General features: G+C 43.0%; 1 long non-coding RNA gene across 2 annotated transcripts in view; it reads right to left on the reverse strand.

Annotated features, from left to right (window-relative positions):
* LOC110128309 (uncharacterized) overlaps positions 1-24,399 on the reverse strand; it is a 66,604-nt gene that overhangs the window by 32,087 nt on the left and 10,118 nt on the right. Inside the window, exon 1 of one of the 2 annotated variants that reach the window (XR_011491406.1) lies at positions 11,083-11,298. The exons of the other annotated variant lie outside the window; for it this stretch is intronic. This is a non-coding gene — a long non-coding RNA (uncharacterized lncRNA). Of the gene's footprint in view, positions 1-11,082; positions 11,299-24,399 lie in introns of those variants that run through there. 2 annotated transcript variants of the gene reach the window in all.

Genomic DNA, 24,399 nt, shown 5'->3' on the forward strand with positions numbered 1-24,399 from the left:
TTATATGGGAACAGGTCTAGCCCAGGAGTCACATACATTAAGCACTCAATAAGTATTTGTTAAATTTCAATCATAAGTTGTAAGTCTCCAAGCCTCAAAGAGGAAAGTTAAAGAGTGTATGTCACTCAGGGAAAAAGATTACAGAATTCTGCCGCCCTCCAAAGCCAGTGGAGGGACTTCCCTGGAGGTCCAGTGGTTTAGACTCGGTCTTCCAATGCAGGGGGTGCAGGGACCTAAGATCCCACATGCCTCAGGGCCAATAAGCCAAAACATAAAACAGAAGCAATATTGTAACAAATGTAATAAAGGCTTTTTTAAAAAATGGTCCACATCAAAAAAACTTTTCTTTAAAAAAGGACAATGTAAATTTAATTCCATTTATTCTGCAAGTCTTTACTTGCTGAATATGCTAACTATGTATTGGGCACAGGTATCAAGGACACAGAAAAGAACAAGACACACAAGAACTTGCTCCCATGGAATTTATTTACTGTGCTATTTGGAATTTTCTAAAGTTTAAATCTATTTGGGGACCACAGTATCCTACTGAGCTATTAGGCCATGAAAATCCAGTGTCCAGCCTCCACATTTGGCCTCAGCAGAGGGCTCTTGCGACACTCTTCGTGGTGGCCCTATCACCGAGCACATTCCCAGGCTGGAAGAACTATGACTCTGACCCAGTGTGACATTTCTTATATCCTCGGGTATCCTTTCTGCTGGCCTAAGGGGACAGGCTGCATAGTGAGTATGACACAGCCTCTCTTCCCCCCAGTATGTACCTCAACACATGGCTAGATGATCCATGAGAAAAGAGCTCTTTGTCTTCACAAGTTCAGGAAACTATGCCTTGAACCAAGTTCAACAGGTTTCTTGGCTGCAGGCCTTATCAGAGCCTTTAGTAAGCTAAGGATTACAGTATGCAGTCTTTGACCAAAGCGTTGCTTTGACCACGGAACACTTCTTTATTCCAGAGTATATGATAAGCCTGGCCTTTCCCGACACACATTTTCAGACACTCTGGATTCTTGGAAAGCAGTCAGGAGCCCTGAATTCTGCCACTGACTCACTCTATGGTCTCAAGCAGGGCAGGGTACCTCCCTAGATCTTAGATTCCTCATCTAGAAAATGTATCTGTGTGTTCAAGATGGGGCAGGAAGGTGATGAGGAGGAGAGGGGAAGCTGGACCACATCACCTCAAAGGTCCCTTTCAGCAGGACAAGTTCATGATCTGCAGGGTCACCAAGCGCCCTGGTGTACTAGCTGGCTCACGACTCTGAGTGTTGGCCCACAGGTTCCAGTGGCCCCTCAACACTCAGCACCCCTGGGTTTGACTGTGTCATATTCTTCTTCACTCCAATGACTGTTCCTACTTCCCTTCAGTTCTATTAGTGTAGTGTAGTGAAAATCACTCGGCCGTGTCCAACTCTTTGCAATCCCATGGACTATCACCCACCAGCCTCCATGGGATTCTCCAGGCAAGATTACTGGAGTGGGTTGCCATTCCCTTCTCCAGATGATCTTCCCAACCCAGGGATTGAACCCTGAATTGCAGGCAGATTCTAAGCCACCAGCTTAATGATCAGTTCTATTAATGGCCTCTCTATTCTATGGCCCACTAGTTCTTGAAAGAATTGCTCAAAAGCTTGTGTTAGCAGTCAGGTGGGACCTTGAAGATGCTCCAGGATCAGCGAGAGTCAGTTCTATCCCATCTGAACCATTTCAGAGGACCAGGGGACCAGGGGAAAACTATGCAAATAGTATGAGCTAATACTCTATACTGAAGTGGATAGTCTTTCCCTTCTCCAGGGGATCTTCCCAACCCAGGGATCGAACCCAGATCTCCCAAATTGCAAGCAGATTCTTTACCAGCGGAGCCACAAGGGAAGCCCTTAACATGATAAACCATGTACAAATCAATGTCTATATTATTCCTATATCTATATCTATCTACCTATGTATAGATACAGATATTATACAGACATCTGATAAATACTGACATATATGTTTATATACAGAGTTTTCCTGGTGACTCAGATGGTAGAGAATCTGCCTGCAGTGCAGAAGACCCAGGTTCAATCCTGGGTCAGGAAGATCCGCTGGAGAAGCGAGTGGCAACTCACTCCAGTATTCTTGCCTGAATACTTCCATGAACAGAGGAACCTGGCGGGCTATAGTCCATGGGGTCTCAAAGAGTCGGACATAGCTGAGCGGCTAACACTTTCACTTTCAGACATCTATAACTATTTATGTATCTATCTATATCACCCATCAAGAAACAGAGAGAGGAGAGTCTAGAAAAAATCCAATAAGATATTAGCAGTGGTTTTCTCTGGGTCATGGATAATGTGGGACTACTATTTTCATGCTTAAACTTTTCTACATTTTCCAAATGTTCATCAATTTGCATATATACTTCTATGATGCAATGAAACTAGCCCCTCCCCCTTTTTAAAAAGTCACTTAGTGTGAGTTTGGGTATGAAAGAAACCATCCAGCAGATTCTGTCAGATTGCCCCAGCTAGAGTCCTCCGCGTTCCTTCTCCCATTACCTTGGCTTGTTTCCCTGATTCCTAATCTCAACACCAACTCCCAAGCAGTTTTTAATAGCTCCCCAACTGAGCTCCTGGCATTTCCATGTGACCTCTGGCTCTCGGTTTATGCAGGCCCCAAGGCCTCAGAGTAGCCACATATATTTATGCAGGCTGTCCACTGCACAACTCCAATGTTTACAATTACAAAGATGACAACATGTATGGCCCCTCCTGAGTTGTGCAGTGCATAGTCCATACAACCTTACATAGCAGCCCTCCCTGATGCCCTGAGCCATTACTCACAATCCTGTAAACATTTGCAGTGAAGTGCTATGCAGAATACAGCATAGCTGGACCTGGGAGGCAGCCACCTAATGTATCACAGCATGGGCTCTGAAATCCAACAGCCTTCTTTATGCACTGAGTGGCCTCAGACAAATTTATAAACTTCTCTGGCAGATCAGCTTCAGTTCCTTTACCTGTAAAGTGAGCACCAGTACCTATCCCCCGGTGTTGTTTTGAGGATTCAAGGCAGTTAAAATACAAAGCATGTAATCAATTTTCTGTCCCATGGTAAGTGCTCAATAAATGTTAATTACTGTAAGTATGATTTGCTCTGAAGTCACACACAGACACCTAGAGACAAGCTCTTCAATGCTAATTAAAACTTGCATTCTTATTACCTCCATCTGGGTAGGATGGGATGGGCAGGGGCCCGGGGGGTGGGGGGGGGGGGGTAGTGAGCCAGGGTAAAGATGAGTTCCTTGGGGCCAGAACTGGATCATGGGTGCTCACTAAGGTGTTGATGGCAGGGGACATGCCCACTGTGGAGGAGGTAAGACTTCTTGTCTGCCCAGCATCTCTGAAGGATACCCCCCCTTCCCTACCTGCAGCCAGGTGGTTCACATGGGCTGGCTCCAGCCTCTGAGCTTCAGACAGCGCTAATCAGAATGCTCCTAGGTGGAGCTTTGCTTCAGGAAATGGGCAGGTGACCCAAGCCAGGTCAATCGTGTCATTCCTGGTACTTAGACTGGAATTTGAGGAATGATGCTCTTCTTTTTTTTTCTCAGATAATCGACTTGGAGGACAATGGAAGCTGGGAGGGGCCAATGGCTACCTTCGTCACTGATGAGAAAAGCCTGCCTGGTGTTGAAGCCAGTGCAGAGATGAGCAAGAAGGTATAATGGGGAGAGGTGGGTGGGGTGGGGATGAACAGAGAGGCACGGGGACCTCAAGTCATGCCCACAGCCCAAGAGCCACCCATGGACTTTCAATGCTCCTGAACCAAAACATTCCCTCTACGCTTTTCTTTTTCCTTAAACTGATCTGAGTTTGCAGCCAAGTGCCTTGGCTAATGTGCTCAAGAAATGTACCTGTTGGGGCAAGTCACAACTTCCCAGAGCCCTGGAGCGTCTCCTGCATCCCAGCTCTTCAACACTCTGATGCTAAGCCAATGAGCAGGACCTAGGAGGCCCTTCACTTTCTCTGTGCCCTAACAGACCCTCAAACACCTGGCCTCTCTCGGCCTAGCTCAGCCCAAAGGCATGTAGACTTTGCCAAGTCATTTACACTGCCTGGGAAACCCCCAGGCAACCAGGGGCCCTTCCTGGTCCCTTGACTTCTCTTTTCTTTCTGCATCTGCTGGGAATGCTAACAAACAGTCCGGCAGAAACCAGAAACAGGCATAGCTCCTGCAGGGCATCCATATGGAAATCCATGGCTGCAGAAGAAAGAGGGAAAGGACCACTTTCTTTCTCTGAGTGACAGCTACGAGAACCTATAGTTCATTCCTTCCTCCACAGTCCCATCCCATGCACAGCTTTCCCGGCCAAGTCCCTCCACATGGTCCAGCTCTTGGCTCAGCTCCAAGCAAAAGACACTCCTGTAAATGTAACCTGGGGACGTCCCTGGTGGTCCAGTGATTGAGAATCTGCCTTACAATGCAGGGGACGTGGATTCTATCACTGGTCCAGCAACTAAGATTCCACATGCATACACACTGCAACTACTGAGTCCGAGTGCCTCAGAGAGAAGCCCATGAGCCACAACTAACACCCCATGCAGTCAAATAAATAATGCATACAATAAACACTCAAATGTAACCAGAAGCAGGGAATCCAGCCGTGGAGGAGGAGTTTGGAAGAAACAGCCATCCCCAGCCAGCTGAGGCCAGAATTAGAGCCCTTCTGAGTAGCCACAAGGAGCAAGGCAACTGAAGAGGTTTACAAAGCACCTGTGGAACTGCTTTGCTATTATAAGTGTCTCATTTCAAAATTCCCTGCCAGTAGAGTGCCTGGCTGGCTCATGGGAGCAGCCGTGAGCATCCCCTCCCAGGCTTAAACATCTATTAATACCAGCCCCCCTCCCCCTTCCCCAGGCAGATGGGCCAGGACAGCTATCAGACCCACCTGGGTTCTGGTGTCGTTAAAGAAATCGGCACCCTCCTAGGTCATCCATTAAATGAGAAATTAATCCTCATAATCTTGTACTTTGACTAAAATTCCGTGTGAAGTCATCATAATCACTGCCACAATCATTGCTTCCCCTGTACCAGACACTCCACTAAACCTAACAACAACCTACCAGGAGGTTTACTATCACCGGTTTACAAGTTAGTTGCCCAGGAACTCGCTTAAAAGAAGGTATGTGCCCCAGAAGAGCTCAATTCCAATGAATTAATTAATAAATAAAACTTACTGAGCTATTAACGTGAACAGCTGTCAACCTCCGACAGGCATGTTCATCCCTGCTCTCCATGGAGCACCACCACCTTTATTTATATTCTTCCATGTGACTTGGTTCCAAGAAAAGTCACATGGTGTCACATCAGTTGAAGACCACTGGAGTTTTAGACAGACCCAGTTCTTCAAGAGAAAGAAGGTCAGGGATCAAATTCTGGCTCTGCCACTTAACTAGCTGTGTACCTTTGAATAAGTTAACTCGCCAAGCTGAGCTTCAGTTTGCCCATATGAAAAATGGAGCTCAGAATACCTATCTCTCTGGGGTTGTGTAGGATTTTGAGACATTTGTAAAATGCCTCACAGTGAGTACAAAGAAAGCACCTGGTTTTATTAGTAGTTAGGTACTATAATTGTTTGATATGGAGCAGAGTGGTGGGCTTGATGAATGGGAGGATGGTGAGAGCAGAGAACCACTGAAAGAAGGCCCAGGAGAGGGGGGCTGATAGGGACTGGATGGCCAGTGGGACAGAAGTCACCAGATAGCAAGGTGCAAGGGACAGAGAGGTTGCCGAGTGGACCAGAAACTGAAAAAGTGAGTGCCACAGAAGACAAACAGCTTCCACTGCCACCGTGCCAAGGACGCCATGGCCTGGAGCCCAAGAGCTGGCTGGAGGCAGAACCCCCATAGGACCTCCCTTCCAGAAGGACCACTTGTCTAGATGCTGAGTAAAACCAAGACCCTTGAATTGACTTCCTGTGCAAAGGGGTGGAGCCTCGAGAAATTTCACTTGCTCACTTGCTCTTCCATCAACAGATAAACAGCCCCTCTGTCTCCCCGTACCTCTTTCCCCCATTGCTCTCCCGGAGGCCGAGTGGAAACGCTCCCCAGAGCCTCCTCTCTCTGCAAAGCCATGGGAAGGAGACTTTTAAAAAGCAAATATTCAGCTTCATAAACATGTCATAAATCCATAACCAGTTCTCCACGTTCTTCGTGTTTTTATGCAGTGCATCTACTATCTATCTACCCCTTGACTTTGAGCCCACATTTTTGGGTCCAGGTTTCTAGGAAGTGGCTGTTCACAGGAGATTTTATTGCCATTTATTACTTTTGTGTGGACAAGGCAGTTGCTTCTTTTTTATTTATCTCCAAGAAAAATGCATTCCTGTGGCACTCAGACAAAACATGATATTAGATAATTTTTTCTTTTTCAGAAGAAGTTGCTTCTACTTCTGGTAAGAGATTGTCTAACCTGGATCTCCCGGAGGCCATTTGCCTTCTAGGTTTCAGTGTGGTTCTCCCTGCATGGAAACCTACATCTATTTCCTTGTCTCAGAACAAATGTGCTTGAGACAAGCACCTCCTGATGCCCAACAAGCTCCTTACAAATTCTATCCATAAATAGGCATAAACCACCAAATGAGAGGGGAGCCAACTCGATTAACCAGTATTCAACTGGAACTCTTAGTTAACCAAAACTTTGAACTTGACTTCAAAGGAAAAGACTAAGAACATGGACGAAAGAAGCTAATACTAGAGAGTTAGCTTTAGAAACAACCCACTTCCATGGGACTTCCCTGTTGGTCCAGTGGTTAAGACTTCACCTTGCAATGCAGGTGGTGAAGGTTTGATCCCAGGTTGGGGATCCCTGCCTCGTGGCCAAAAAAAACAAAACATAAAACAAATGATATTGTATCAAATTCAATAAAGACTTTTTAAATGCTCCACATCAGAAAAGAAACCCCATTCCAGTAACTGTGGTTATTAATATTATATTATTACTACTTATACTATCTGGAGAAGGAAATGGCAACCCACTGCAGTATTCTTGCCTGGGAAATCCCATGGACAGAGGAGCCTGGCAGGCCCCAGTCCACAAGTTTACAAAGAGTCAGACACGACTGAGCAACTAACATTAATATTATAGCCAGTACTCACCAGGAGCTCATGGGATGCCAGATACCAGGCTAGGTAGTGCACATGCACTGTCTAATTCCATCCTCACAACAACCCTTGAAGAAGTATCCTCTTCATCCCCATTTTACAGATAGAAAGCTGAGGCTCAGAGTGGTTAAATTATTTGCTCAGTCACGCAAGACTGTCCTCAAACCCAGGACTCTGAATCTAGAATCCACAAGCTTAACTACTCTAGGAAATGAGTAAATTCAGTTCCAATATCTACACCTCCTACTAAAACTAAAAGAGCCCATTGCCCCCCTCTTTTTACAATCAAGGAAATGGATGTCCCCCAAAAAAGGAAGCCTATAGTCACCCAGCCAGCCTGTAGGTACCGACAGAGCCAGGTTGTGGAACAAGCTCAGCCCTCAGGACAGTACCCCAAGGCTGCGTGTTCACAAAGATGGCACAGGGGTTTCCCTGGTGGTCCAGTGGTTAGCACTTGGTGTCCCACTGCAGGGGGTGACTTGGGACTGATGATGTTACTCCCGTTTCACAAGTGATGGGGCTGAGGTACAGAGAGATTAAGCACTTGTTCAGGGTGTGCTAAATTTATGTACTATTTGTATAAAACTGCTTCCACAAATATTTTCTTATTTGATGCCATAGCAAACTTCTGATTCACAAATATTTCATTTAATTTTTAATTAATTTATTTTTTGCCACACCACATGGCTTACGGGATTTTAGTTTCTCACCTAGGGATCAGACCTGGGCCCCCTGCCATGGAAACATAGAGTCCTAACCACTGGATGGCCAGGGGAGTCCCAAATATTTTCTTATTTTTATCACTTCCATTTTAGAGATGGAGAACTGAAGTTTGTGTTGGCCCTACCACTTCTGAGCTATGTAAGCTCAAGCAAGCTTCCAGCCTAATTTCTGTAAAATGGTCAGGGTGAACCAGACTCTCTCTGAATTCTCCCTGCTCCAACCCCCAGCTGGAATATCCAAGGTGACAAAGAGAAATGGCCTTGTTCTCTGGAATGTCCTTCCCCTACATCTGGCAAAGCTGAAGTCTCTTGGCTTTAACACAGGGAGGCTGGCACCTCCACAGTGGTTGTTAGCAACTATGTGGCTTAATTATCCGTGTGCCCAAGGGCAGAGGAGAGGGGGTGCGTTTTTACACTGATTTAATCAAAGCCCAAGAAGGCTGAGCACCGAAGAATTGATGCTTTTGAACTGTGGTGTTGGAGAAGACTCTTGACAGTCCCTTAGACAGCAAGGAGATCAAACCAGTCCATCCTAAAGGAAATCAGTCCTGAATATTCATTGGAAGGACTGATGCTGAAAATGAAGCTCCAGTACTTTGGCCAACTCATTAGAAAAGACCTTGATGCTGGGAAAGATTGAGGGCAGGAGGAGAAGGGGGTGACAGAGAAAGAGATGGTTGGATGGCATCACTGACTAAATGGACATGACTTTGAACAAACTCCAAGAGATAGTGAAGGACAGGGAAGCCTGGCGTACTGCAGTCCATGGGGTCGCAAAGAGTTGGACACGACTGAGCAACTGAACAACAACTAATCAAATCCTGCTTCACTCAGCCTGAAGCCTCTAGGACCTTGTCACAATTCTGCTTAATGAACACCTGATGGATGGTCTGGGGCTAGCTTCCCCTGATGTGATGTTGAGGAATTGACATGGGGAGTTCATCCATGAAAAGCCCTGGGGACATCACCCCAGGGAAGAGCCACATGGGAGACAGACACGGCCACCAGGCCATGCCTCTCAAGGTCAAAGCAGCAGGGGAACTCCCCAGTCACATGGCAAGATCAGAAGCTGAAGCCCTAGTGTTTTTCTGGGTATTTTTGTTTTGTTTTTTTCTTTTCTTAAGGCACTCAGTTCAGTTTACATTTAAAAGGGCACTGTGTTCTGGCAGGATTTGCTTTTAAAATAAAAGGTACAGAATAGATAAGCAATTAAAAGACCTCTTGAGTACATGATGACCTGTCAAAGTTTTGACACCTGACATTTGGAGAGTGGGGAGTAGATGAGAAATAACACAGTAAGCTTTTCACTGACTCAAAAGGTTCAGAGAACTGGGCATTTTGTCAGAAGCTATCAAACAACTACAATGTATTCAATGTGGACAGACCTAGTTTTCCACCTACTATAAGAATGTTTTTTTTAATATGTTTTTTCTACCCAATTCTAAACCTTCCTATCCTAGAGAATTCCACACTGAGAGTTCCAGGGTAAGACAGAGCCCATCTTCACTATAGAAGCTGAAAAGATACTTTCCCAGCTTCCCTTGCAGCTAAATCATATTCAATCAGCTGAGTCCATGAGCTTTCAATGAGAAACTGGTGGTGCAAAGAAGTAAGGTTAAGAGAAAGGCATTCTGGTGAGGCCCTCAGCAGAGCAGCAGTGTCTGATATCCAGGAACAGAGATGGTGACTGCAGTGCACGGGGAATGTGCTCTGTTCAGGGGAGATCTCAGCAGTGTTCTTACTAGGCTGCTTCTCAGGCATGGTTTTGGCCTTAGTCCTGGCTGCCTCCCTTTGTTCCACCTCATTTTCTAAGCCTGAGTCTTCCTATAATTCTATGAGCTCCCCAACAGTCTGTCAATAAAATAGTTTTCTTCTTAAATCAGCCAGAGTTGATTTCTGTTGTTTATAATTAGGAACTCTGATGGATGTACTAGTTATGGGACTTGGACAAGTTATTTAATCTCTCAGACCCTCAGCTTTCCTATCTGTAAAATAGAGATCATACTTCTATGTCTTTCATTTATTCACCCAGCAAATATGTAATTACTAAAAACCTATAGGATCTCCTACACTCATAGACTTAGAGTCTGATGGGAAAGACAGAGATTAACAAGTTTTCTTGTTAATCTAATAAATTAACAGAAATAGTTTATTAATGTTGTGGAATATTTTATGAAAAATTCATAGAAGCATAATTTATAAAAGCCCCCAAACAAGCCAAATGTCTGTCAACTTGTGAGTGGAGAAACAAAATGTTGTATATCTGCACAATGGAATATTATTCAGCCATGAAAGAACTGAAGTATTGATATATACCGAAACATGGGTAAACCTTGAAAACATTATTCTAAATGAAATAAGGCAAGCTACAAAAGACTACATATTGTATGATTTCATTTATATGAAACATCCAGAATAGGCAGAAAGTAGATTGTTGGTCTCCATGGGCTGGGGATCCAGGAGAGGAGATCGAAGGTGATTGTGGAAGGTGACAGTTTTCATTTGGGATGATAAAAATGTTCCAGAATTATGTAGTTTATCAGTGGCGACTGTTGACAAATCTGTGACTCTACCAAGAACTACTGAATTGTATAGTTCAAAAGGGTGAATTTTAGAGTAGATGAACTAAACTAATCTCTAAAGAGGGCTCTCACTCTTATTCCACTCCTCACCTCTGTCTTCCCTTTGTGCCCTATCCTCTTTCTCTCCAAATGCAGATAGCTTTTCTCAACACTGCTGAGAAAGATAAGCCTTTGGTATTCCTAGATGCACAGGCTTCTAGCTTAGCAGCCCATAAGAAACAAATGCCCTCGCTCTCTCCAGGTCTCTTGAAATCAGTCTTGAAAGACCCTGATGGGCTCTGCTTAGGTCACATGACCATGGGAAGGCTAATCACTGGGGGTGGGGGGTGGTATCAGTAAGGACTATGACTGGCTCAGCCTGGTTACCTGGCAACTCCTGTGGTGGGAGGTGGGCTCTGTGATTATCAGCCCCACCAGAACCGGCATAAAGGGGGAAGTCTTCCCCCAAAGGAAAGGAGTAGCTGTTACCAAAAGAGGTGGGGATGGGATGGGGTGCTTGACCTTCTGTCCCGCTTCACCATGATCACTACAGAAACCAAGTCTGTTCTCTGGGTGCCAGAAAAGCTCCCTAGACACAGTTAAGACCTAGAGAATGAGTTGCAACTAGTGAGATAAAATCCATACCTGAGGAAGAATGTTACAGGCGGAGATAACAAATCATGGGTCATAATACAGTTGTCTTGAACAACACAGGTTTGAACTGGGAGGGTATAACTGCAGGTAAAAAGTTCAACTATGAAATCTTGCATCATCCTGCCCCATTCCGCCTGGGATGTGAATCATTCCTTCATCCAGCGTATCCCATCTCTTAGTTCCCGAGTACCTGTCTGGGTATCATCAGATTGACTGTCATGGTACTGCATGCTTGTGTTCAACTGACACTAATTTACTTAATAATGGCCCCACACCCTGGCACATTACTGATGGGGTGCACATTGATTAAGCCTCTCTGGATGACAGTTGGACAATCCCTGTCAAATTCAAAATTCCTACACTCTTTGACTTGGAAATTATCATCCCAGGAACGTAACCAACAAATATTTTGGTAAGTGGGGAAAAGGTGTGTATTCAGGTTAATTACCATGACATGGTCAGAAAGGATTGGAAACCAGCTGCCAAGGGGGCATCAGTGAACTAGATTATAATGTTTCCACAATAGGATAAGACTTGCTCAAGGAATAAAGGGCTTCACCTCCTTGGTGGCTCAGTGGTAAAGAATCTGCCTGCCACGTAGGAGCCTCAAGTTTGATCCCTGAGTTGGGAAGATCCCCTGGAGGAGGAAATGGCAACCCACTCTAGTAGTCTTGCCTGGAGAAGTCCATGGACAGAGGAGCCTGGTGGACTACGGTCCATGGACCACGGACCACGGAGCCTGACTGCAAAGAATCAGGACACAACTGAGTGACTTTCACTTTACTTTGTCCAGTGAAGTGAGGTTTGTCCTTCGAAAGTTGCCTCTTTTATGGAACCATCCATGATTTCCCCATAAAAGAATACGTTCCTCCCTCCAACTGTGCCCCTTGACTATTTCGCACACATGACATTTTATTACAATGGGTCAGTCTCCCCAAATGATGATCATAATCTCAAACATTTATTAAGCATCGACTATGTGCTTGGTGCACCACAAAGGTCTTACTTAACTCTCACAAGAACCCCACATGGGTCCCTAGGCTACAAGTGTTATTACTGCAGAGGTCATCTGAGTATATGCTTGGGGGGTTTTTGTTTGGCTTCGGGGTTTTTTAATTTCACCTTGCTTTTGCTTTTGTATGCTTTGGAGCATTTGTTTCTTTTCTGTGCATTTTTTCATTCTTGTTCTTCCAGTGCCTAGCATTGGCACATAGCAACAAATAATTTTTAAATGAATAAATGTTAGTATCACTTTCACTAATAAGGACACTCGAAAGTAAAGACTTGATTGAACTTGCCCATGGCTCTCTCACTGTGCCCAACTGTGCTGGTGATTGAGGACAATCCCTCATTCATCTTTGTTTCACCAGTGGCAGGACTTTAAGGGGTGTTCAGTAAGTACCACATAAAATCTTGGAGAAGGAATAAATGAATGTTTGGTTACTGCATATCCCATAGGATTATAACTTGATGACAATGAATCAAAAAAAGTAGAGTAACAGCTAAATTCTACCACAAGTGTACAGATATCAACTTTCTCGTTTATGACATGGAAATGCTGTAACTCACCATAAGAAATACTAGGAAGAAAATACGTCCGTCTATGTAGTGAACAGACTCATGGTTGCCAAGGGGAAGGGAGGTGGGGAGGGAAGGATGGCAATTTGGGATTAGTCGATGTAAACTATTATATTTATAATAGAATGAACAAGCAACAAGGAACTACTGCCTAGCACAAGGAACTATATTCAGTATCCTCCAATAAACCATAACAGAAAAGAATATTTTTAAAATGAATGTCTATGTGTGTATAACTGAGTCACTGCTGAATAGCGGAGATTGACACAACATTGTAAATCAACTATACTTCAAATTAAAAAATAAAATTTAAAAGAAAGAAAATATGTCTGCCTAACTTTCTTAGGTAAAATAGACTTTTAAAATAGCTCTCCTCCTCCTCTTATTTTGTATGATTCCTGGCATGGCGGCATGTAAATCAAACATTTGTAGATCAAATTGATTTAAATATTGCAGAAACTCTTTTTCAAGAAACACTACTGGGAAAATGAAGACTGCTTTAATAAAATGAAAACATTCTGCTTCAATGAAATGAAATCAGCTCCCAATTTGTATCACACATGGGCCCAGCAGGTTACAAAACTGCTCCAATGGTTTAATGTAAGAGGTTTTAATGAAGGCATAAGTTATGGAGGTGTGGATAGAGTTAAGGGAGCTTTCAAGAGGGCAGCAGGAAGCTGTTGTTACCTCTGGGTCTTCAAGGGCAAGGGGAGAAAAGCAATTCTGCAGAATCCAATGAGAACTGAAATCAGGGCAGAGGAGCTGCCTGGCAGGAACCAAAGTTATGGAAGACTCGGGCCAAAGGTGCTGAAGCAAAGAGGAAGAAATATTTTGACTTCTCTCCTCCTCTGATTTTTTTGTCTGTAACTCCCATTTACCAAACCCAAATGGAAACCAGAGGGCAAGGGAGCCCAGATGAAGTGGTCTATAGGGCTCAGCCCTAGGTCTAGAGTGTGTGTGTGTGTGCGCTAAGTCACCCAAGTCGTGTCCAACTCTTCACAACCCTGTGGACTGTAGCCCACCAGCCTCCTCTGTCCATAGGATTCTCCAGGCAAAAACACTGGAGTGTGTTGCCATGTCCTCCTCCAGGGGATCTTCCCGACCCAGGGATTGAAGCCCAGTCTCTAATGTCTCCTGCATTTGCATGCGGGTTCTTTACCACTAGTGCCAGCTGGGAAGCCCCTAGGTCTAGAGAAGGACAGAAAATGATTGTGGGGAAGGGAAAAGGAGAGATGCTGAGTCACCTGCCTGGTCCACCCTGTTGCATCCACTCAGCATCCATCTTGTCCTTCACTCAGATGAAGAAACTCTCATCCCCAACATTATTGACACACCAAGTCTCACAAACTGCCTTGTCATGGAAAGGAGATCCCAGAACAGTCACATTCTCACCTGGAACCTAACCTGTAACACACCCTTTACTAGAGGTAGCAGAAAGACAAGCAGAAAAAGGAAACTGTACTTGATCAGATAAGACCTACAGCAACTACCATCCACTCCTCAGCTGCTGATCAAGGAACCAAAATCAACAACCAAACTTCCTTTTTCCATCACCCAATCCACCTTCTCCCCACTCTCAGCACTGCAGAGGACTGGAGTTGTGTTTACTTGAGAGATGAGTCAACCTTTTATTTCCATAGGATGGGAGCCCTTAGTGACCCAATATTTACTGGGTTGTCATGGTTTTTCACTAACCATCATTACTCTACGTGAGAGCACTAAGAAGAGACCCAGTGAGTCTTCTGGGCTCTGGATGTGGTTTTTTTCTCAGCTTTGTTGGATGGCAGTAACCTAACTTTCCTTGATAATGAGGATCAATCAATCTCTCCAGCCAACACAGTAAGCTTCCGACTGCTTGTTGGTCCAGTGGCATGGTGGTGATGGTTTAGTCGTTAAGTCATGTCTGACTCTTGCGACCATGGTTTAGTCGTTAAGTCATGTCTGACTCTTGCGACCGCATGTGCTATAGCCCACCGGGCTCCTCTGTCCATGGAACTCTCTAGGCAAGAATCCTGGAGGGGGTTGGAATGCCCTCCTCCAGGGGATCTTTCCGACCCAGGAATCAAACCCACCTCTCCTGCTTTGGCAGGCAAATTCTTTACCACTAGCACCACCTGGGAAGCCAGTGAGGAGCCTCAAATGGCCAGCGACACTTTCAGCTTCAGCCCTAATGGAACTATGTCTGTGGTCCCCGGTAGAAACCAGGACCTCCAAATCCACCAACCCAAGATCTCAGAGATAGAAAGCCCCAAAACATTCTAAATTCATTGTTAGGTGTAATAATCTAAAAACAAGATGGAGGTACTCCCACCTCCCCCTGGGTTCCAAGACCTTGTATTCTGAATCTGGCAGAACACTATATTTACTCTATTTCTTAGGACAGGAGCCTCAAACCTTTAGGACATTATTTCCCAGCGGTCTTTAGGTCATTCTTATGATTCTATCAAGCTTATGAGTGATGGGCTAATTCAGTCATATCAGCTAATTTTGTCAACAAGAGGCCAGTGATATATTTCTTCTGCTATAAAGTGAGTTTCTTGGTTATTTAGACACCAAGACAATTGAGGTCCCCTCCCCGAGTCCATGTGGCAGCTGTGTAACAAACCAGTCAGCTATGGTCGCAACTCTCCTTTACATGGAAAAAGAACTTTCTTCCTGAGGTCTAGCATCCTACTCTCTCTTTGATTCTTCCTGTTGGTTTCATGTAAACTTCAGAAGGCAGAGCATAAGTTTTGGGGTCAAAAGACCCAGATTCAAATCTCAACTCAGCTTCTTATAAGCTGTGCAAGTCTAACTATGCACAGTTTCTTTGTGAATAAAATCAGGATATTACACTTACTTTGACATTTTCAGGGTGAATTAAATAAACTAATGTAGATTAAAAGTCAGGCACACAACACACATTCAATAAATGTTCCTCCATCCCTCCTGTCTTCAAGCTAAATCCCACACCTGAAACATCAATTTTAGAAGTTGTTTATAACAAAATGTATACTTTAAGGAAACTTCACCGCCTCGGTCTTGCTGCCCTGATGATGCACATGGCATGGATTTACAAGAAAAACCTACAGCTTTCGGCTTTTCAATTCTTCATCTTTTTCTTTCACACATGGCCAGCTCAGCATTCTTCTCTGTCTCAATGTTTCTAAATCTGCCAGTTTTGTGCAAACCAAAATCCCCTGTCTGGGCTTGAGTCCAGTTTTCTCAGCAGATGATTTCTTCTGGTAAGCCCTAATACTTACAAATCATCCTCTGGTCTAACTCAACCCTTGGCCCCAGTTTACACGTAAGCACATGAGACTACAGGGCTTAAAGGAGGGCAGGGTGGAGGGGAGGGGGTGCGTGTGTGTCAGACCCAGTATTTGAATACCTTTCCTACATGGGAGTTTCATACTGTCAAGATTGTTGTTTGCAAGCAACAGAAATCAACCCTGTTGATTTCTCTTGAGCACAAAGATTTTATTGGAAGACTATCAGGGTCCATAGCATCAGCAAGAGACTGAAGAAACAGGTGTGGAAAATAGGTGGGGACCGAGGCAGCCCAAGGACTATGGCAAAGCTGCTGCAGCACCCCCTCCAGTGATGCTGGCCAGGAATGTCTTCCAACAAGGAACCACCAACTTCCTTCCATCGTTCTCCTGGGAGTGTTTGCAATCAGTCAAGTCTAAGTCACATGTCTGTCCCTGGCCCGACCACAGCAGGGAGTGAGAAAATCTGGTCCCCTCAGGTCCTATATTTGGAAATAAGCACTACCTCCCACCAAGACACAGTGGGGTATCCCCCCTAAATCAGGAAGCTAGCAGGAGGGTGCTACTAACCAGATGGTAAACACATACACAACAAATTTTCAACACACATGCATTCACTTGGTTTTAGGCATTTTATAATTCTTGGCTTCCCTTTGTTTAAAAGAAAGTTTGTTAGAACTTATTTGTAGTGAGAAATGGCCCTATATATATTTGTAACATTTTTCACAGCCTGTGAAAAGGGAGTTTTTCATTTCATGGTTCAAGGCTGTGTGCTGCAACAACTGGCAGAGAAGAGCCATCTCAGATGGGCCAGATTGGGGAGGGCAAAAGAGAAGAGCCCCTCTGGAAGTTGTTCCAAAGAGAGTTCCTGCCTCCTTCTGGGCAGGTCTGGGCAAGTAGGAAAAGGTCCTTCCAGCAACACAGGCAACCTCCCCTACCCACCCCCAGAGAGAGAAAACACAGAGTTTGTTCTGTTCCCAACCTTAAACCAGTGAAAGTGAGGCCTCATTCAAACAATGAGACTCTAGTCTTCAGCCTCCCATCCAAGCATTCACTTTTCCTTTCACCTAGGCTAGAATCTTGAAAGCCCTCCTCAGTACTTCGGCCGTCATCCTTTGCATCTAATCGATTGCCAAATCCTGCAGTGTTTACCTCCTACAAGCCTCTCAAGCCCATCCCCTCCTCATCACCCCAGCTGCGTCTCTGCTGGCTCTGATGCTCATCAGCTGCTGCCTAGAGGCATCCTCCTAACTTGTCCCCTGTGTCCTGTCCATGTGCTTCTCCATTAATCCCTCTGACACCCAAGAGATACATACCTACAGCACCATCGACAATGAGATTCCCCTGCTGACAGCTCTTCCCTGGCTCCCACCGCTCAGAGCAAGCCCAGGCCTTCCAACAATCCTCACTGAGCTCTCTGCCATGTCCCCCAAGCTCTCCATCCCCAGCTCTCCTCACTCCCTGCTTCACAGTCTGAACTTCGCTGCATCAAGTGCCATTCCCCTCCTCTTGTCATTGGTCTGTCTCCCCCACCTGCGTAGCCACCCCATTCCCATCTTTATCTGCTTTTGCTTCATCAGTTCTTTGTTGTTGCTGTTTAGTTGCTAAGTCATGTCCAACTCTTTGGAGAACCCATGGACTGTAGCCCAGCAGGCTCCTGTCCATGGACTTTCCCAGGCAAGAATACTGGACTGGGTTGTCATTTCCTTCTCCAGGGGATCTTCCCAACCCGGGGATCAAACTTGCATCTCCAGCACTGGCAGGTGGATTCTTTACCACTGAGCCGCTAGGGAATTCCCACATTGGTTCTTACTCATCTTTTAAGACTCAGCCCAAGAGCAACTCCAGGAAGCCTCGCCTGACTGTCCTAGGCTGACTTCGGTGCTTTATCCCTCTCTGTGGACATCCCAACGACTTCATGCAAACCTCAATCACTGCACATACCACACAGTTTTAGGAGTGTATTTTTATGTGTCTCTCTTTCCCTATGGCCTATACACCCTCTGAGAGTAAATGGTCATCTCTGTGTTCTCTAAGCTGCTTTAGATAGAAAAGGACCGGGAGCATAGCAAAGGTGTGATGCATCCTTGCTGAGTCAATGAATGAATGACATTCTATAATAAATTCTACAGCCTGTAAGATGATTAAAAAACAGAAGAAACATAACTACTCCTTTTGTTTAGTTGATAGAAGAAACAATCTAATTTACGTACCATCTCTTTAATAAACACACCATTTGAAGACGTTTAGCAAAAGCTTTTATGGAATACCATTTTTAGCAAAGCAGATGTTTAAAAGACTAAATTATTTCTTAAATTACTATCAACAGTAAATCCTGGTTGAAAATATTATGTCTCTTAAGGGACTGAATTTCACAGGCAGTAGTCAAAATGGGAAAGATGAACATTCTGTACTTCTTTTAAAATTACCTTCTTCTTCCTGAAATGAATGTACTGTTGTTTAAAAGAAATCATGGGTTCATTTTATTTTTATCGAATAACCTGAGGCAAACAATAAAATGGTTTTCAGTTCAGAGACCAGAGTTCTAGGCCACGACTTAGAAATTCAATTGTACATACACAGAGACCTCCTATGCACCAGGCATCGGGCACACATCAGAGAAGAAAATTCACTTACAGACTTTGATTTTCATGGGGAAAACCATGGCTAAGACAGGCAGAGAGAGACAACTGACCCAAGAAAAAGCACAGCAGAGAATTGTTTTCCTATTTCCCAATGAAAATTTGTAATGATTGTTATTGATCACCCTTTAACCAATGATGTCATAGAATTGTATAACCATGTCTATTCCACGTATGTGTACATAAATGTGAAAACTGAACACCAAACAGGTTAAGTGACTTCTCCAGGACTTGACAAATCAGTAGCTGACTCATATGAGGAAACACACTCACTGTAACTCACAAACCCCTTCTCCAATCACTAGGGTTGACAAGACCAAACATGCAGTGATTACAGTTTGTCAAAATATAACAAGCTGTATATCTGCATTCAATCTATGGTCAAGTAAGGACTTACAAGACACTTGATTTTTCAAATCTGCTGTTTCTCCAGGAGCCTAACTTTGAAGAGGAGTCTCTTTAAGGGTTCAAATACCTGTGACCATTTTTCTTCTATTCCTTGTATCAAACTCACTGATGAAACTCTTGATAAAATCCAATCATTGGAATGTGCAAAGCAAAGGTTTGAATTTTATTTCAAATTTGACTTTTCTTAGGGACTGTGGTCAGTACAGAAAGGTTAATGGAATATTCTAACCCTATTGGCTTGGTAGCATGTGTCTCAGTTCCCAGGACTGCTACTAACTAGTTCTGTGTTCCTGAGTGAGTTTCTTTTCTTTGGAAGTGGACTAGGTAACCTCTAAAAGCTGGTTCTGATTTTTATAAGCAGACTTTCAAGTAAGTGGTTAACATACCCAAGCATTAGTCTCTTCATCTGGGTCATTAGTTTCATCATCTTCATCTGGATTCATGGAATAAATCACATACCTCACAAAGTTATGTGAACATGAGTGCTGATAAGTAACTAAACCACAAGACACAAAGCCTGGGCAAACTTCAGTTTGAGCTACTTTTGCATAGGAGAAATCTCAGAACTCAGATTTGCTACGCAAACATTCAAGATACTATGTGAAGAATTATACACAATTTTAACCAATTTCAAGCACTTATACTGTATTTAAAGCTTTATATCCATTACAAAGGTAACATAAAACTTTAACAAAATTTAACATTCACATATTTTAAATCTGGATTTTTTAAAAAGACACTAGAAGTCTGGGCTATTGGGGTAAATGTTGCAGTTTTATTTATTTCCCTATATTATACAAAAGTTAGTAGTTTTGTCTCCAAATCCTTTCTGCTGCTTATCAAGAGGGGGAAAAAAAATTTCATTAAAGCTGACCTATAAAAGAAGGATTATAGCAAAATATCCTTGACCCTCTCTCAGAAACAGAACCAAGCCCCCATTTGAGGAATAGCAAATGATTCTCATTAAAGTAATGAGAATATTTGCAGTGACATGTGTCTGACCAACTTTAATTTTGTTGGCAGGACTCCTGGCAGCCAGAGACCCAGAAATAACACACAGCTGGCAGTTCCTGCTCAAACACACCTAGCAGACATATTTCACACTGTTTCAAGGATGCCCTACCCTAGACAGCCAAGGCACAAGGTCATATGCAAATTTCTGTGGCATTAAACATACATTCCTCATGACAACACTAGCAGGTTGAAAATACACTAACTCCTCCTTTATAAAATTTACTCTAATGAGCCAACAGACGTTGATTCCAGCCCCCGCCCAACCCAACAAGCTATTTTTAACTCCCAATTACTGCTGATAAGTACTTTTCACACACAAAAATCACCCTTTTAGAAAGAGAAACTATGAAAAAACAAAATATCATTACATTTCAGTGAGAAGAAGTCAATCCCTCGGCCAAAGCTATAAAAAGATGTCATTTTGAATTAGAAACATATTTATCATATTTATTATACTTATCAAGTTTTTCACAGTTCTTTCTACAAACAATTTCTCTAAACAGCCTTACATGGTAGCAATCAGGCTACAACTGTGCCAGGTTTAACTTTGAAAATGCAGTCTTTGGAACAGAAAAAGGCCCACTTCCAGAGTTCAAGTGCAATAAATAATAACTAACAATATGTAAACTATCATTTCATTGTACAGTTTGCTCCAATAGACACATTGTCTCATATCTGGAAATTAGCTAAGTGAGCTGTGCTCCATGTCCTCAACACTTAAAATTTGGTGGGGAAAACATAAATGGACTTAAGCAAATTTTGCATGAAGATAATAATAACTACTACTGATGTTAGCACTATTATATGTACTTTATACATATTACTTCAATAAATCCTCACAATACCCTCTGAGGTGGGTACTGTCATCATTCCCATTTCAAAAATGAGGAAAGAGTAGCACAGAGAGGTTAAGTAACTGGCCCAAGGTCACACAGCTATTTCAGTAGGGAAATATGATTTCCAGTCAATCTGGCTCCAGTTGGGATTGAAGTTAGATCTTGGTACCAGCCTGGGTTCCACCACATACTAACTGGGTTATCCTAGGCAGGCTATTTAACTCTTCTGAGCTTCAGTTTCCTAATCTACAAAATGGGAATAATGGTACCTAGCTCACAGGGTTTTGTGAGGATTGTTAAACAGGATTACATTTGCGAAGCTCTGGGCACACTATCTTCAGTATGGCTAGTATCTGCCATCAAGGTAACAAGCACATGAAAACATCATTTTGAGGGAAGCCGCCACCTTCTCTATTTGTCTTACCAACTGGTAAGGCATCACTGTTGGAGAATTCAGATATGCAGGGCAGGACTAGGGGATGTTACTCTCCCACCTCCCTATTCTGTCATGTCCTTAGAAATAATAAGCTATCAGTAGGTAAAGACATGGCACCACCCGTACTCCACGGTTAGCTCAACATTCACTGTGTTATTTATGGTTTATCTGTCATGTACCAAGCACTATGCTAGACACTGTGATGACACAGCCCTGCTAGCAAGGAGCTCCCAGCCCCATAGCAGAGAAGCACAGATAAATAACCCAATACCCAGCATGTGATCTGGTCAGTCTGTTACCCAAAGCAGTTCAGCAGAGGCAGAGGTTCAATATCTGTGCAGTGGAACTCAGCCACTGTAGCTGCATTGTGTGAACTGCTCAAGCCCCTAGGCTATGCTGGTTCTACCCAGACTGGGCCTTGGGGAATTCTCAGAGTATCCTTCTGCTTCTATATCTTGAGTCCACAGGCATCACACTAATATTTTGTCTTTGTGGTTCTCAACTGCTCAGTCATGATAAGGATTCCAACTCCACAGCCTTTGCAGAGTCAAGGTAATTGGTCTAGACGTGGCCGAGTACATTCTTTATCTTAAAGGGCTCACTCAGCATTACAAGGCTTCCTGGTTAGAAACCATGTGTTGGAAAAAGTGTCAAGTTGGATTTTTAATGGTGTGGGAAATCTAAAGCAGTCACTCATACATTAGTAATGGCAGAGCTAAGATGTGATAGTCACAGGAGGAGAAAGCCAAAGGACTACAGACAAACACTGAAGCTTCCTGAGATCAGTTCTTAGCCAAAAAGTCAAGGACCCCAAAACTGTGATTTCCTACTTCTGCTTACATTTTTGAAATTAAAATTTCCACAGAGTTTTATCTACTCAACCCTAGTCAGCAACTGACACAGGAATTCTGTGTAATAAAAGACCACAATTATCACAGTGGCATTCAAACATAAATATTTATTTCTTGCTACCATACCTGTGGGACAAGTGGGGTGTCTGCTCCATGAGTCGCATCCTAGGACCAAGGCTTGAGAAGCAGAGGCTACCCTGAGTACTCTCTTGCCATGGTTTTGGCAGAAGTACAAGAAGGCAAGCCCAATCAGACGAGCACACACATGATATCCTCTGCTCACATCACATCCACTAGCATCCCATTGGCCAAAGCAAGCTACATAGCCAAGGTCGGTGTGAAGAATAAGGGAAGTACTGAGTTTATATTACAAAGCTACAATAATCAAAACGGCATGATACTAGCGCAGTAACAGACACATCGATCAATGGGACAGTATAGAGAGCCCAGAAATAAACCTATGCACCTATGGTCAATTAATCTACAAGTGAAGGCAGCAATAATATACACTGGGAAAAAGAGAGTCTCTTTAATAATAAGTGGTGCTGGGAAAACTAGATAGCCACATGTAAAAGGAAGAGATTAGAACATTTTCTCACACCATATACAAAAATGAGTTCAGAATTAGAGACATGAATGTAAACTCTGAAACCATAAAGCTCCTAGAAGGGAGCATGGACAGAACACTCTTTGACATAACTGGTAGCAAGATTGTTTGTATCTATCTCCTAAGGCAAAAGAAATAAAAGCAAAAATAAACAAATGAGACCTAATTAAACTTAAAAACTTTTTCCCAGCAAAGAAAATCATCAACAAAATGAAAAGACAACCTACTGAACGAGAGAAAATATTTGCAAATGATACTATTGACAAGGAGTTAATACCCAAATTATGTAAACAGTTTATACAACTCAAATATCAGAAAAACAATGTGACTTAAAAAAAAAAAAAACAGGCAGAAGATCTGAGTAGACATTTTTCCAAAGAAGACATGCAGATAGTTAACAGTCACATGAAAAGATACTCAACATCACTAACTATTAGAGAAGTGCAAATAAAAACAAAAATAAGATATCACTCACACCTATCAGAACAGCTATTATCAAAAAGTCTACAAATAACAAATGTTGATGACGATATGGATGTACACTGTTAGTGGGGATGTAAACTAGTACAGCCACTGTGGAAAACAGTATGGAAGTTTCTCAAAAAACTAAAAATAGAGTTACCATATGATCCAGCAATCCCAGTCCTGGCAATACATCCAAAATAAATGAAAATACTAACTCAAAAACATACATGCACCCCAATGTTCATAGCAGCCCTATTTACAACAGTCAAGATATGGAAGCAACAGAAGTGTCCATCAACAGACAAATGGATAAAGAAGGTGTGGTGTATATACACAAGGGAATACTACTCAGTCATAAAAAAGGAACAAAATCTGCCATTTGCAGCTATGTGGATGGACCTAGAAAATAGTATGCTTAGTGAAATTAGACAGAGAAAGACAAATATTTTATGTTATCATTTATATGTGGCATCTAAAAAATAATCAATATCTATAGCAAAACAGACAAAATAGAGGGAACAAAGTAACGGATAATAGTGGGGGGAGGGGCAACATGGGAGTAGAGGATTAAGAGATAGAAGCTACTATGTACAAAGTACCCACCAAGGATATATTGTACAGCACAGGGAACTAGAACCATTATTTTGTAATATCTTTAAATGGAGTATAATCTATAAAAACACTGAATCATTAGGCTCTACACCTGAAACTAATATAATATTGTAAATCAACTATATTTCAACTTTTAAAAAAGAATCAGGGAATTACATATTACTAAGAGGCCGTGTGCCACGTGAGTGCATTACACAACCAAAGGGAAAAGAACCGGTAACAATAATCCCATTTAAAATACTTTCTAAACAATCCTGAAAGGTAGACATTTATAGGCTCTATTCTTTCCTGACAGCTGAGAAAACTGAGCCTCCAGAATTTGTCATTCATCCAGGTCAGACAGACAGTATGTTGCTCTAGCAGAATTAGAATTCAAATCTTCTGCCTTCCATAGTTTCTACAGAGCTATAGCTCACTGACATGTAACTAGCACACATCTTTAATAATCACATCCCTTAATTATGCTCCCTTGCAGGTATCAGTTCTCTCCAACAAAGGCCAGACCCAACACTATCTCATCTATGAGCTGGATCATAGTGATTATCATTTGTCTAAGACCTTCTGCAGTGTTTTTACAAGCTATTTTTACTATTACTACACTAATAAATTAT

Source organism: Odocoileus virginianus, chromosome 15 (genome assembly GCF_023699985.2).
Source record: "Odocoileus virginianus isolate 20LAN1187 ecotype Illinois chromosome 15, Ovbor_1.2, whole genome shotgun sequence".
Taxonomy (NCBI): domain Eukaryota; kingdom Metazoa; phylum Chordata; class Mammalia; order Artiodactyla; family Cervidae; genus Odocoileus; species Odocoileus virginianus.